A 13,332-nucleotide genomic window follows, 5' to 3' on the forward strand; every position below is an offset into this window, starting at 1 on the left:
TTGTCTGTTTGACTCGATTGCATCAGTTTATTGCTCAATTTGTTTATTCTGTTATTGTCAGTGAGGCAAAATGCAGAACGTGATGTAATCGGAGGTAATTGCTTTCTATCACTACTAAAAGGTGGTTATTAATTTCCGTCGATCATTTTATTGTAGCTCTGTATTTACAACACTTTACAACACTGTATTTGGTTTATATTTTCGTTATAATCAAAGAGAGGAAACTCTTTGTAAGGTAAAATCAATAATATCTAGGCATACTGAGTGTACTTGCACGCATTGATTATTACGTTTTTTTTTTAATGCTTTTGTTCCTCCAACTATGGATTCTAATTTACTTACTAAATATCGTAAAAATAAATAGACAAATGGATAAGTAAATAATCAGATAGGTCAGTTGTTTGGAAAATAATTCTTTATGCATTCTTACGTACCAATAAACACGTCAATACGCTAATAGACTTATAACCTTATAAAAGTAACATTGTGGATCACTTTATTTTCCATTTTTGTAATATTTTTTTACGAAAAAGAGGTAAACATACAGAGGTATATCTACTTTGGTTCATATACCCAATATGACCTAGATACTTTTTCTTACAATCTTCACCTATATAAATATTTAAAAACGTGTTATATATTTTTTAATGTTCAAAAATGTTTTATCTTTTGAATCTATCAGTTTTCATGTTGGACTCAGCAAAAAATTAGAAAAAGTCACAAATCTTATAAGTAGACCATATAGGATCCGGTTTTACTTTAGTTAAATTATGTTAACTGTAATGACTTCTTTCTCATAATCAGTGCAATATGTAAGAAACTATGTTTTATACGTTTTAAACTTATATTATACATGGAGCAAAACACCCATCAAATCGATAAAATCAATGAACAGTTCTGACCAACTATTAATTATCTTAACGTACTTTAAGTACGTACTCAGCTGCATAACTATACGTGGTAAATCCACGGTACAACATAATTTAATCGCATAGTGCTACATCTCTTACAATAGGCTTATTTTGTAGCGCAGGCCCCCATGAGACTGCGGCTTAAAGTCTAGAATTTATACGAACTCGAATCCTAAACAGTCGATTTGTTATCTTAAAAAATATTATTTTCAAGTTTGACACACAATGCCTCTTTGAAACAGAAATAATTTCTTTGTTATGTTTGTAAAGATATTATTTATGTCCTTTCCTACAAAGACTGATCTTAGTTATGTGCGCAAAAGACAGTAATAGCAAGTTAATAAAACGGAAAGAACGATTTTACTTAAGTGTATCTAAAAATTGAGCTATAGATACAGATGAAAACAATTTTGTTGGACTATTAAAATAATTATGTAAAACGCTCGAACTAGTTGCTAAAATATCAAAATTTTTTGTAGCATTGCTCATCATATTTAAGTTTTCTAAATAAATATTTTTCTGAATAAATATATTTTTCCAACGAAATTATTTTCAGATCTGTATATAGCTAAATTTTTAGATATTTCAGCAAAATCGTTCTTTCTATGTGAATCTGCTACACATATCGCGAATCCCTTCTCGACAATAATGATATTACAAATCTTCTTATATCAACGTTATATCTTTGTTCGTCAATTTGCCCTCAAGCGGTGATCTGTGTGGCGCAGATTTACGTCGGTGCAAACACGTCTGCACATATATGTTCGCGCAAAGGGACGAGGCCCTTTGTTTAATTCGGTCGCTGCGTAATCAATCGATGACCCGCCAATTACCGGTTTCCGTCTTAATTGGCAAACATGAACGGAACGAACGAGCGTCCCCGCGTAACGGACACCCCGGTCGCGAATTCACATCACGTTTCCACCACGAGCCACACCACTAGCTAAAACTCGGAGTTCCTTTCTGCGGGGGTTTGTCAAAAAGCTCACGTGATAAAGGACGCCGATCTCGAGATTGCCGCCTCGAGATTTTCGTGCGGCAATAAACTCTCGATCTAGACGGCGCCCTTAGGAGCGATATTGCTGGCGCCTTCGTTTTCGTTTCTGTATTAAATGAAAGCACGTTGCTATTCTGACGGTTACGCTGACATCACGTATTTTGTATTTTTAGAAATAAGTATTAGGTCAAATCAGATATTCTGATAAATCTTATAACGAAGCGAAGCAGTATATTTTGATAAAATAGATTTAATAAAAAGTAATAATTTTGTTTTTAATTATAAACTTAAATTCTGTTATGACTAAGTATTTTTACTAATAAATAAATTTATTTATTTAACTTTCTTGCTTCTAGAAAATCTTCCGAATACTATTTTTAAACATTGGCATTTTTAAATGCCACAGACAACGTTCAGTACCATTTTAACAAATGAATTCTTAAATTAGGGAATTAAATGTTAGCGGATTAAGTTTCATATCGAATTCACGTTTGGCAGTAATTAAAAGCTATTCACGGAATAACTATGGAAATCTCGTGTAAAGTGCTGGCCGGCTGTTTTACTTTGCAGCAATAAGAATTAAAAAGTGCGTCCCGTCGATTATCGATTTGAAGACTTTTGAATTTAACCACGTTCTATTTATCACGCAATCTTCAATCCGAATTTAACTATCCGGAAATATATACACGTCTTTCGCATCCGGTGAGAATATATGCGTTTCTCTTCTTCCTTTCGTCACTTCATTCCTGCTTTAGATGATAAAACACCGAACGTATAGACACAGCCGAGTCATAGACGTTAATTTCGAAGGTTTACGAGGAACCCTTTCTTTCAAACTTAGAACTGCTTTCGCGAGCGACAAATAAGATCGTAATCCTCTCGGTGCATTTTCTGCATTATGATTTCGCAGCGAGATTTACGACGAGAAGACGGTCCTCGTGAGTACGTACAGATATATGCGCGTTTATGTATTTCCATGTACATATACTTGTGTGCATGCGCACACACATATATACATGCATGTGGCTCGCACATAAGATGATACGCTTCATGCAGATGGATGTAGGACATTTTGCATCTCCCTTCTCAACAGAGCACAAACAAAAAGGCTTCAGAAGATTCGCGAAAAGACATGATATTATTATCTGTATGATAATTCGAAAGTACGCTCTCTTTATCAAATTCTAATCATTCATCTAGAAGCGGACAAATTTTTTGCACGACGTTTGCCCGTTTGCGGAATTTAATTAAGCGCGAAGCGCTACTCGTGTAATGAATTTCTCGTGTAATAAATTGAAAAATATGTGTATTAGTTTGCCAGACACCCCTGCAGTCGCTAATTATTACTAAGTCGTAAAACGATATTAACAAAACGAAAAGTGTCGAAAGGTGTTGTTAGATGCTGCGTTGTTAATCGGGAAAGATAATGAAATAATATAAGTAATGTTTTGTATATATAATGAGTCACAACATATAATGGTTGATAACAACGAATATCTTTATTTATTTTTTAGTACATTTATTTAATGTATAGACAATGGGAAGATATAGGAATAGAGAATAAAAGATTTCAGCCAGAAAGTGTCCATTCTAGTCATAGATATCTATACTAGTATTAGATCGCTAACTTCTGAGTCGATTTAATAACGGCGACAGTATACGTGTTATATATGTATACGATGTGTGTATGTATTGTGTACGTATGGGCAAAATGATTGGAGCGGCCATTGAATAAACTCAACCGGATATTCGGCCATTTACAATATTTTAGTTAGCGATCTAGTACTAGTATAGAGATCTGTGATTTTAGTATACATGGTTTCTGATAGGTTGAAATTTGTTATTTCCTGTCCTATTGCCTGTGCTTTCCATTGTGTTTTCGGCTTCAGATTCGTATACGTATTCGTAAGTTTGCGACGAGAATGGAAAATTACTGCATCACAGTCAAGGCTTGAATTCATCTCTTCCTTCTCGATGATCATGCGATGACGGTCGTTTCGAAATCATCTGAATCTTGTTGATTCATAGATCACAAGAAGCTATGCGACAACGAGAACCACGATATAGAGATTGTAGGGATGCGGCAAATCGTGCGATGACAAAACCGAGGAAAACTTCAGTTCGCGATCTCGAAATTAAGCTCTTTGATATACAGTCGCGGCATATTCCTCTATTCTTCGCATTATTATTGATTGTATTGCATACATGAATAAATACACACGTATGTATATGTGTGTGTAACTTATATGAACCGTCCGCTTATCATTTAATTTGTGTCGTGCACGACTTTTGTGAGCTCATCTACCCAACAAGTAATTAATTAATATTCTTTAATTATGTTAACAATTTTTTCAAATATGTAATTATTATGTTAAAAATTCAGTGTTAAAATCAAAATGGCATTCTGTACATATCATGTGACATAATTATATCAGTTTACTTGATAAACCCTGTGTGGAATTAGTCGACGTCAGATATTTTTTATCAATATATATGAAGGAAGAAGTACTATATAAAATAATTTTCTACAATTATATTATATATAATATTCGTGTGATTTTACGAAGTTAATTGTTAATAAGACAATAGAAAATAGAAATAATAATTTCATCCATTTTTCTAACCGTTCTCGGTGAAAAGCGATCACATGAATTTATTGCGACATGTTTTCCTATTAACGCGATATGTGTCCAAACGCACCGAGGTAAAACTTTGTACCCGCAAGATAGAATTTTATCTCGTTACAACGAAAGAGAAGGAGGGAGAGAGCGAGTGAGTCAACGGCGGCGACTTCATGCGTTAAATTACGTGTCGCACCAACTCCCAGTGGCAATTTTTCAAAACTACAACATTGTTAGGCGGTTGCCGGTTAGTAACATAATGTATGCGTCAAGGCGCGTTATATCGGTGTGCCAAGGCAGACATCGATGCCTGCCGCAAATTGACCTAAATTGGAAAATAAACGCAATACCGCCCGGATAAACGTCGAAGATGCTCGAGAAGGAAACACTCCGGTCTACGAGGAGCTATTTGCAGCTTGAATAACGCTCAATAGACTAAGGCACCTTTTCTATTCCCGACCTTAAAAGTATCCCCTTTTATGCGTATCCATATGCATTGTTTGGAACAAAAGATTTCTATTGTGCACCTTCCGCGTGCGTCTCGTCCTCCGTTCTGAAAGTTGACGACTTCGGAAGAGGAACTCGACTCGCGGAACTCTAATGGTAGATATTTTTTGTGATCTTCGGAATATTGCTTTAAGTAGAAAGTTTGCGGGTAACCAGTTTCTGTCGTCTAACTGGCGCACTCTGGTCACCGGAGATAAAAGACTATGGAATTGTGGGGCGAATAGAAGGGAAGTTATCCCGTTTGCACATATATACGGTCGTAAGATGTCATAAAGCTATTCGCAAGATGCTAGAATTACGTGACCTGTGTCTAATAACTTTAAAATTACATTTAATATGATATATAGTTGCACTTGATGCAAATTAGCCATATTAATATGACCGCACATTCTTTCTACTGCAGTTTGTTTTATGATTTTAGCTTTAATTTAATATAAGATAATTTAATGAAAAATCGCTAAACGTAAATATCTACTCTCTAAATCTGAATAGTGGATAAGCACTGATATCAGTGCCAAATATGCCACTGGTAGTCAGTGAATTAAATTTAAGATCCTTAACCTAGTTAATCTTTATGTGATCTAACTAACCTTTTTTTAATGTTTAAATTCAATTATATCGAAAGATTGGAAGATTGAAATTAACGTGAAAATGTCAGTATTTTAGTTATATAATGCTCAAAGATTCTTCCTCTTTTTAGTTGAATTTCACTGATTATCAGTACTAAGTATAATACCACTGAATAATTAGGGGCTATCAACTGGTTCACAGATTTAGAGGTTCAGATTTAATATAAAATATTTTTAACATGTGAGCATAACTTCAGAAATGAATTCGGAACACAAAGAGTTCATATAAACATTTGTTCTTTCCATGACCTTGTTTCCGAGTTACAAACGTTTTCGTGTTTCTCCCATTTTCATTACAAACTGAGTTAGTCTAGTTGATTCTATCCAGATATTTACTATCAATTTAAGTTAAGATGTTTACTATTAATTACTGATAAAGTACTATTAATTACTGATAGAAATGTGTGAAGATGCGAAGCTTAGTTTGTAATTAGTGAAACACGAAAACATCTGTAACTCGGAAACAAAGTTAGATAGTACAAATGTTTATATGACATATAAACTGTCTGTGTTATTTTTTAATTCATTTCTGAAGATATGCCCACATTAAAATATTCTGTATATAAAGAAAGCAGTTATGCAAAAATATCGACATAATGGGTATACATACATTAAAATTATTTCGAGCTACATAAGTTATGACATCGTGACTCAAAGAATTTAACGTAAACTTACTATCGCGCGAAATCATCGCTCCATCAAGTCCACTGCAGGATTGACGCGTAATTGCATAGACGGTCGCCTGAGTTAAGGAGAGTAATATGCCTGAAAGCTTGGTGCGCGTAGTAACACACGCAGGGAAAAGCTATTCTAATGACCCCCTATTTGTTCCTCACTTCCCATAACGAGAAACGTAACGTACGCTAGCTAGTGACGATCGATACCGACAGAACGAGACACTTATCTTCTAATGACTATAACAGCCCTCGATGTGTCGACAGCATGTGCAATGCAGTCACCTGGCTCGAAATGGGCGCACCTCACTAGCAATGACACCTGCGAAAAGTGCACAAACGTTTTCCGTCGTTATTACTTTGTTCTTTATTGAGGTTGACGTTGCGCGCTGTATTTATAGATAATTACAATTTGTGGCATTTCTTTCGCGACGTGGCGATAATCTTTCTTACGTGATTATGAGGGGCTATCTTTCTTATGATTAGGAATTAGTAATGTATTATTTACCTTTAATACTTTTGAAGAAATGAAAGTACAATCTAAAAATATGAATAGATCATGTATATTTTTAAGAATAATCTGTAAAACTACAATAAAGTTGATTTTTTACGATCTGTCATTTAAATCAGAATAGAATTTTATGTAATTTTATGTATGCCACATACAAAAAATATTTGAGAGAAAAATATCAAAATATTATCTTTGAATTAAGATATATAAAAAAAAAACAAAATATACATATATTAAAATACATATTCTTTCTTGAAAAGTCCGAGGTCATTTAACGTATAGGCTTTACAAAGTAAGTTGTAGATTTTTTAGAATAATAATTTAATAAGCAATTTATTTTGTACCATATATACTATTATGTACTGTGCTATGCAACTTTAGTGTTACGAAGCGCGATATAGGTATATTGTTACCAAATACTAAGTCTACTATACGTTGTTTCACGAACTATACAATATATTTATGTTATTATTGAAGTAATTAGTAATATGCATAATGATTAACGATAACTGCTACATTTTCCATGATTGCCTGCTGTAAAGCTGATTATTTATGGTTATTATATGCAAATAATCATTATCGAGTCTAATACTTGATATATTCAGCATTATTCGATACGTAATAATTGCTATTATAGGTAATTATTGAGAAATCTGTTTATTATTGTCTTACCAAAAGAAAGATATAAATAATAAAGTAATATACAAATTTCAGTTTTTAGTTATAATATAAATATATAATCAATATGCAGCCATACATATAAATTGATTTAAAAAACATTTATGATAATTTTATATTATAATTCTGTAATAATAATAATTGTAATGACAATCGCCTGATTTACATAATAATCGGTATCCTATTATTCTTGTATAAATCTTCCATAAACTTTACCATAAACGTATGATAATGGCTTTCTAATGATATCCTAGGACAATATCAATGATTTAGAATTACTTGAGACATTTATAAAAGGGAGCAAAATAGTTAAAATGATAAAATAGTTAAAAGTTCTAAAATTGTGGTAAATGATATTTAGAATTTTTTCAGAATTTTTTACCATATTTTCTCATGTTGGTAAAAATAAGAAAATACAGTACTAAAAAGTTAATAAAAAATTCTGAAAAAATTCTTAGAGTTTTATGAGAAGAAAATTAATGATTTTTGTCTTTTACAATTTTTCTGTAAAGTTGATAGTATTTTGAGTAAAAAATTATTCAATATCAATATTTGGCAATTTTTAGTAATTAATATCTTGTTAATTACTGTGAAAATTGCAAAATGGTAGAGGACTTTTCGACTCAGTTATTCCGCTCTATCTACATAAAAGCGATTGGCCAAAACTGGGGACACCCTGTATATAATTATATTTTGTTTTATTTATATTGTACTATATATAGTGTACCAAGTGTGTGTGTGTGTATGTAATCGTACATATCTACAGAATTACGTTTAGCTTTATATTTAGATTTTATTAAACATATCTTTAAACAGCATTTATAGTTAGCTAGTCAATTAACTAAACGAATACAATATTAATAAAATAATAGATATTATAAATATTAGAAACTTTCATATTTTATCACAGCAGTGGGCTTTTGAAAATTAACGCAATTCAATGTTATTAAGCAGACAATGACGTTATTTAGAGTAAAATTTAAAAATCGTGAAAAGTGATTTTATTATTCTAAATTTTCTTCATTTTATTCTTAAATTGTTAGAAATACAGCTTTATAACGACGAGACTTTGGTCAACAGTTCGATCGTAAAAACGAATGGATTTGGAGTATCTCGGTGACCTGCGTCCTTCTACCTTCCCTCCTTCCAAGTATCTATCTTTACCTTGGCTGGCATTGGTCCGACACCATCACACTTTGCTCTACTTTTAGCCCAGCGACGTATTACAGCGACACCACTTCCGTAAATTGAAGAAGCCCCAAACCCGTTCCGCTAGCGGGATGCCAAGCTACCATGACATATCGATACCAATTTCTAACAAGCTAAAAATCCACTACCAGCGTTCAAGTCTTGTTTCTTCGCAAGAGAACAGATTTACAAAGGATTCACATATTTTGAAACAAAGCTGCGTACTTAAGCAACAGATTATTTTTCTGTTAAACCTTATATTTTTAAAGTAAACTATATTGATTGGCTTTTTTAAATCTCGTTGACTTGCGCGAAGTTTCCATTCAATTAATATCCCTCCAGTCAAAGTCTCCTGTTCATACTATCTGATATCGATAGTTTCGGTAAGTTCGCGGAGAAGAAATCCTGAATGAGGCTCGCACGTGATATTCCGATCGCGACTTTAAATTGATACGTTTCCCAAAGATTTCGCGAAGTCGACGGAATCCAATTTTAGCCGAGTTTTCAGAACTCGTTCCCGATGGGAGTCAATGAGGAATTTTCACTATCACCGCTCGGCACGGATCCACTCGACGGATCAATCGTACTCGACGGAAGCTCCGGCCAGTTATATGCATTCAGGAAGTTCTCGAGGAGAGAAACGAGCGCATTGCATTTACGCAGCTTTCATGTGTACGTCGGCGAATGCGAATACCGACATGACAGGCATTGTCTTCTTCTAAAGCGACCGCCGACGATTATTGCCATTATCGAGAATCGAGCTTTCATGGTTACGGATCTCTGACGTGTTTGCTGCGTGCGCACTCGGCGCTATTCATTGAAATTAGACTTAAAAGGTTTTATACCTCGCTACATATCGAGCCGTTCTAGTTAATTATTTACGTTAGGTATTAATGGGATGACGTAGCGAAAGTTTCAAAATTATGACATATTGACAGACAACAAAATATCGAACTACAATTTGTTTGAAATTATCATTAGTAATTGCAAGATACGTTGCAAAGCTGCAACATAACGTATATCGTATAAAACAATGCATATGCCAGAGTTATAACTTCATTATCATTATCTTTTTCTTTACTATTTATTAATTAACTTTAATCCATATTTTTATACTGATTTTTTATTAACCATTTATCATTGTATAATTACATATTTAATACTCGAATTAACGAAGAGAACATTACCGAGAGAATATTACAACGTTCTTGCGCCCAAACATTTATTACATATGGCGACATCCTCGATGTAGTCTTATCTTCCGCGTATTATCTATTCTCCGACCGCTATTCGGCCCTTGTAAATCCCCATACTGTCCGTTTTTGTTACAAGCCACCGCCGTGTCGCGGATCGTAACACAGCGCTCATTGCTCCGTTTTGCGCAATGTCATATTTCGTTACACAACCGCCATCTCTGAAGGATCCTGTATATGCATGCATCCATATAGGCGATTGTTGCGCTCTCTCTCTCTCTCTCTCTCTCTCTCTCTCTCTCTCTCTCTCTCTCCCCCCCCCTCTCTCTCCCCATCTATCTATCCATCTATCTGCAGCCATCTATCTATCTGTTCATCTATCTTCCTCTCTTTGATTTCGTTCGGCGTGCTTGTGTATCAATGTCTGTTCGCTACAGCATTAACAACAGAATGGCAGGCGCTCGTTGCTCGTAAAACGAGAGAACGTGGTTCTCTCTCACTGAACGCATACATCTGGCCATGTAGGCCCTGGGCTTCGGAAGCACTCATATACTCGAAATTGCGCGTACTATACGGGACTAATAGCGATGAGGGCGTGGATACGCGAATGACGGATTAATGGAGCGAACCGATTTTCAGCGCGGTCTCTCCCGATTTTGATCATCTAATGGTCGAGCTAAAGATACTCTTTTATTGATTATAAATGACTAATAACATGTTATAAAGATGAAAGTGATATAATATCGATTTGAATTAGTCTGAATTAAATCTAGTTCTTCTGTCTAGACATTCTCGAATATATATTCACAATAGAAAATTTACTGTGTTGATAAGGCTTTGTATGCTTGATTAAAATAATTGGTTTTTTAATGGGAAAATATTTTTAATGGGAAAATACAAATATAAGTTATAATTCATTAATATATCTTTTTCAAATTATAGATATTCAAATTATGTTGTGATAATCATTTTTTTAAATATATATTTATTTCATATATTATATTAAAATTATTCGATAAAAAATTATTCTATCTTTTTCACATTTTTAAAAATAATTCTAGGCGTGCAAATATGTACAACTTACGTATGCTGCAATACATTATAATAGGAAAATATTGAAAAGAGTCTCAGTAATTATAAGAAATTCTATAATTATTTTATACATTTAATTATATGCTTATAATAATATACGGATAATTGTATGATGCAACATGGTCCTTTTCGGTTCGCTATTCAGACGAAATTGAAAGCGGAGTATTCTAGTCACGTACTTTTTAAGGCAAAAGTAAGACAAATAAGACAAGGCGAGCTGCATTTACTTGATGATTATTGTGACTATCTAAAACAATTTTGCTTGCACGTGCCGTGGTCGAATTACAATATTCTGAAAATTTATATTTACCATTTATACACATAGTATTTTTTGTAAAAGATCTTTATATATTTTTATATATTTATATATATTTTATATTTTATATATATTTTTCTCTTTGAAATTTTGTCAAAAAGAAGCATTCTATGGAACGCAAATAATTGTTAGTGAAGTATTTTTTGTCATAAGAAATTATTACTTTAATAATTTTTTGTAAAATTGTGCGGTTTTCTTTTCTGAATTTTAAAACTTCTAAAATTCTGTTATATATACAGCTAAATATATTATTACATTAAAATATTTCTTCTTACTCTACACTTTTAGCAGAATTTTAGCTAAAAGAAAAAGTGTATGTAGTCTTCGTACGTTTATAATAAATTATATTTTCTTACACTTCGCGGGAAACAAGATTTTTTTTTATATTTTAAAATTGCTTAAGAATATAATGATTTTATTAGGGTATTTTCTTCTTTGCAACTCACGTTTGAGTCTCTTCTGATCCGATCAATATTCGAATATATGATAACTTCATCGACTAAAGAGGAACGATGACAATCGACTTTTTTCTTCTAGTAAAAAGATAAAAGATTTTCTTTTTATTCACGATGTAAGGAAATATATGGAAGCATAAATGATGTATATATTCATTCTAGACTTGCAGACACTCTCCTATATTGTCTTCGTTTCTGCTTTTTGTTAAAATGAATAAATTTAATAGACGATCGACCATCTAAGCAAGCTATCTAGCTATTTGTAAGGACTGATTTTCAGTGGAGTCACTTCGCTTTCTTATAACTTGGAAATGTGGGTGGAGACTTCTTTCTCTCTAGTCACGTATCGCAAAGGGAAAAAGGGAAAAGGAGTAAGAACGAGCAGTGGTGGAAGGTGGAGCAAGAGATCTATGCGAAGTCCGTATACCCCACGGGAATAATGGAACATCGATAGATCGCGGCACTTTTCCACACACTCTTTCTCAAATCTTTTCAACGAATTGCAACCGGACCCGGTAATCACTTGTCCTAGACGCAGCTGATCTTGAAATTGGTTTTTTATGGTCGATGCCGTTCATCATCTCGAGTAGTGACCGAGAGGGAAGGGTACGTGTCTGGCGCGCCTACCCCCGTTCGTTGAGGAAGGGCCTGGCTTGAGAAATGTTACTTTTCTAAGTTAAGAAAAGCTTATTTTTGTTCCGTACATCATTGGAAAAGTTTTGTCGAGTCGCGGAATTATATCCTATTATATCGTCGCTAGTGGAAATGTTATAAACTATATAATTTCAGAGTTAATGAAAGTAATAGAGCATAAATTGTTGAATTATATATACATTTAAATGATGTGAACAAATGTTTTATCTATATTACGTGCAACGTACACATCGAAAATATCTCTATGTATAAGATATTAATAACAAGTTTATGAATGTGAGAAAATTAAAATACCTGTGAATGAATAATAACAGTATAAAAATTTATACGATAGTGTTGTAAAATACAGCAATGTAATGTTGTATAATACAGTAATGTACAATACTTTTTAATCCATATTTTCTGCCAAAATTATATCCAAAATTTATAAGAGATATTGCAGATATGAAACATGTTAATATGGTTGAAAATTGATTATACATTTATTTATTTATTATGACATTCTACTTATGAAATATTATTAATTAATTACAGCGTATGAGAGAGAATTTTCAAAATTAAAATTAAAGTCAATTTAATTGAATAATTACATAAAATTATTTGAGTAAAGAGATTATTAGTACCGAATTTTATACTTAAAAACGTCCCACAATTTTGCTGCTGTACGCGATACAGTTACTGGATTGACTATTCAAAACGTTGCCGTTTTTCGCTCTTTAAAACTTCGCTTCCTTTGTCAGAAACTAAGAAATTACTTTCGTGGAGAGTACAAAATGAAGGTCTAAACTGAGCAGTTGATTTTTTTTCGTGGCATTAACTTCGAAATTTACACGTTGCATAGGCGACACACCAGCTATTGTGATTGTCCCCTTTTTTCCCTCAATCTTCATGAGAAACTTTCTGTGC

General features: G+C 33.2%; 1 protein-coding gene across 2 annotated transcripts in view; it reads left to right on the plus strand.

The window, feature by feature from the left end:
- Positions 1 to 13,332, plus strand: part of dpr12 (defective proboscis extension response 12) — a 225,864-nt gene that overhangs the window by 18,977 nt on the left and 193,555 nt on the right. Inside the window, exon 1 of one of the 2 annotated variants that reach the window (XM_018521758.1) lies at positions 2,801 to 2,846. The exons of the other annotated variant lie outside the window; for it this stretch is intronic. The gene's annotated coding sequence lies outside the window, so the exon portion shown is untranslated. Of the gene's footprint in view, positions 1 to 2,800; positions 2,847 to 13,332 lie in introns of those variants that run through there. 2 annotated transcript variants of the gene reach the window in all.

The sequence above is a fragment of the Trachymyrmex cornetzi genome, unplaced genomic scaffold (assembly GCF_001594075.2).
Source record: "Trachymyrmex cornetzi isolate Tcor2-1 unplaced genomic scaffold, Tcor1.1 scaffold99, whole genome shotgun sequence".
In the NCBI taxonomy this organism is placed as follows: domain Eukaryota; kingdom Metazoa; phylum Arthropoda; class Insecta; order Hymenoptera; family Formicidae; genus Trachymyrmex; species Trachymyrmex cornetzi.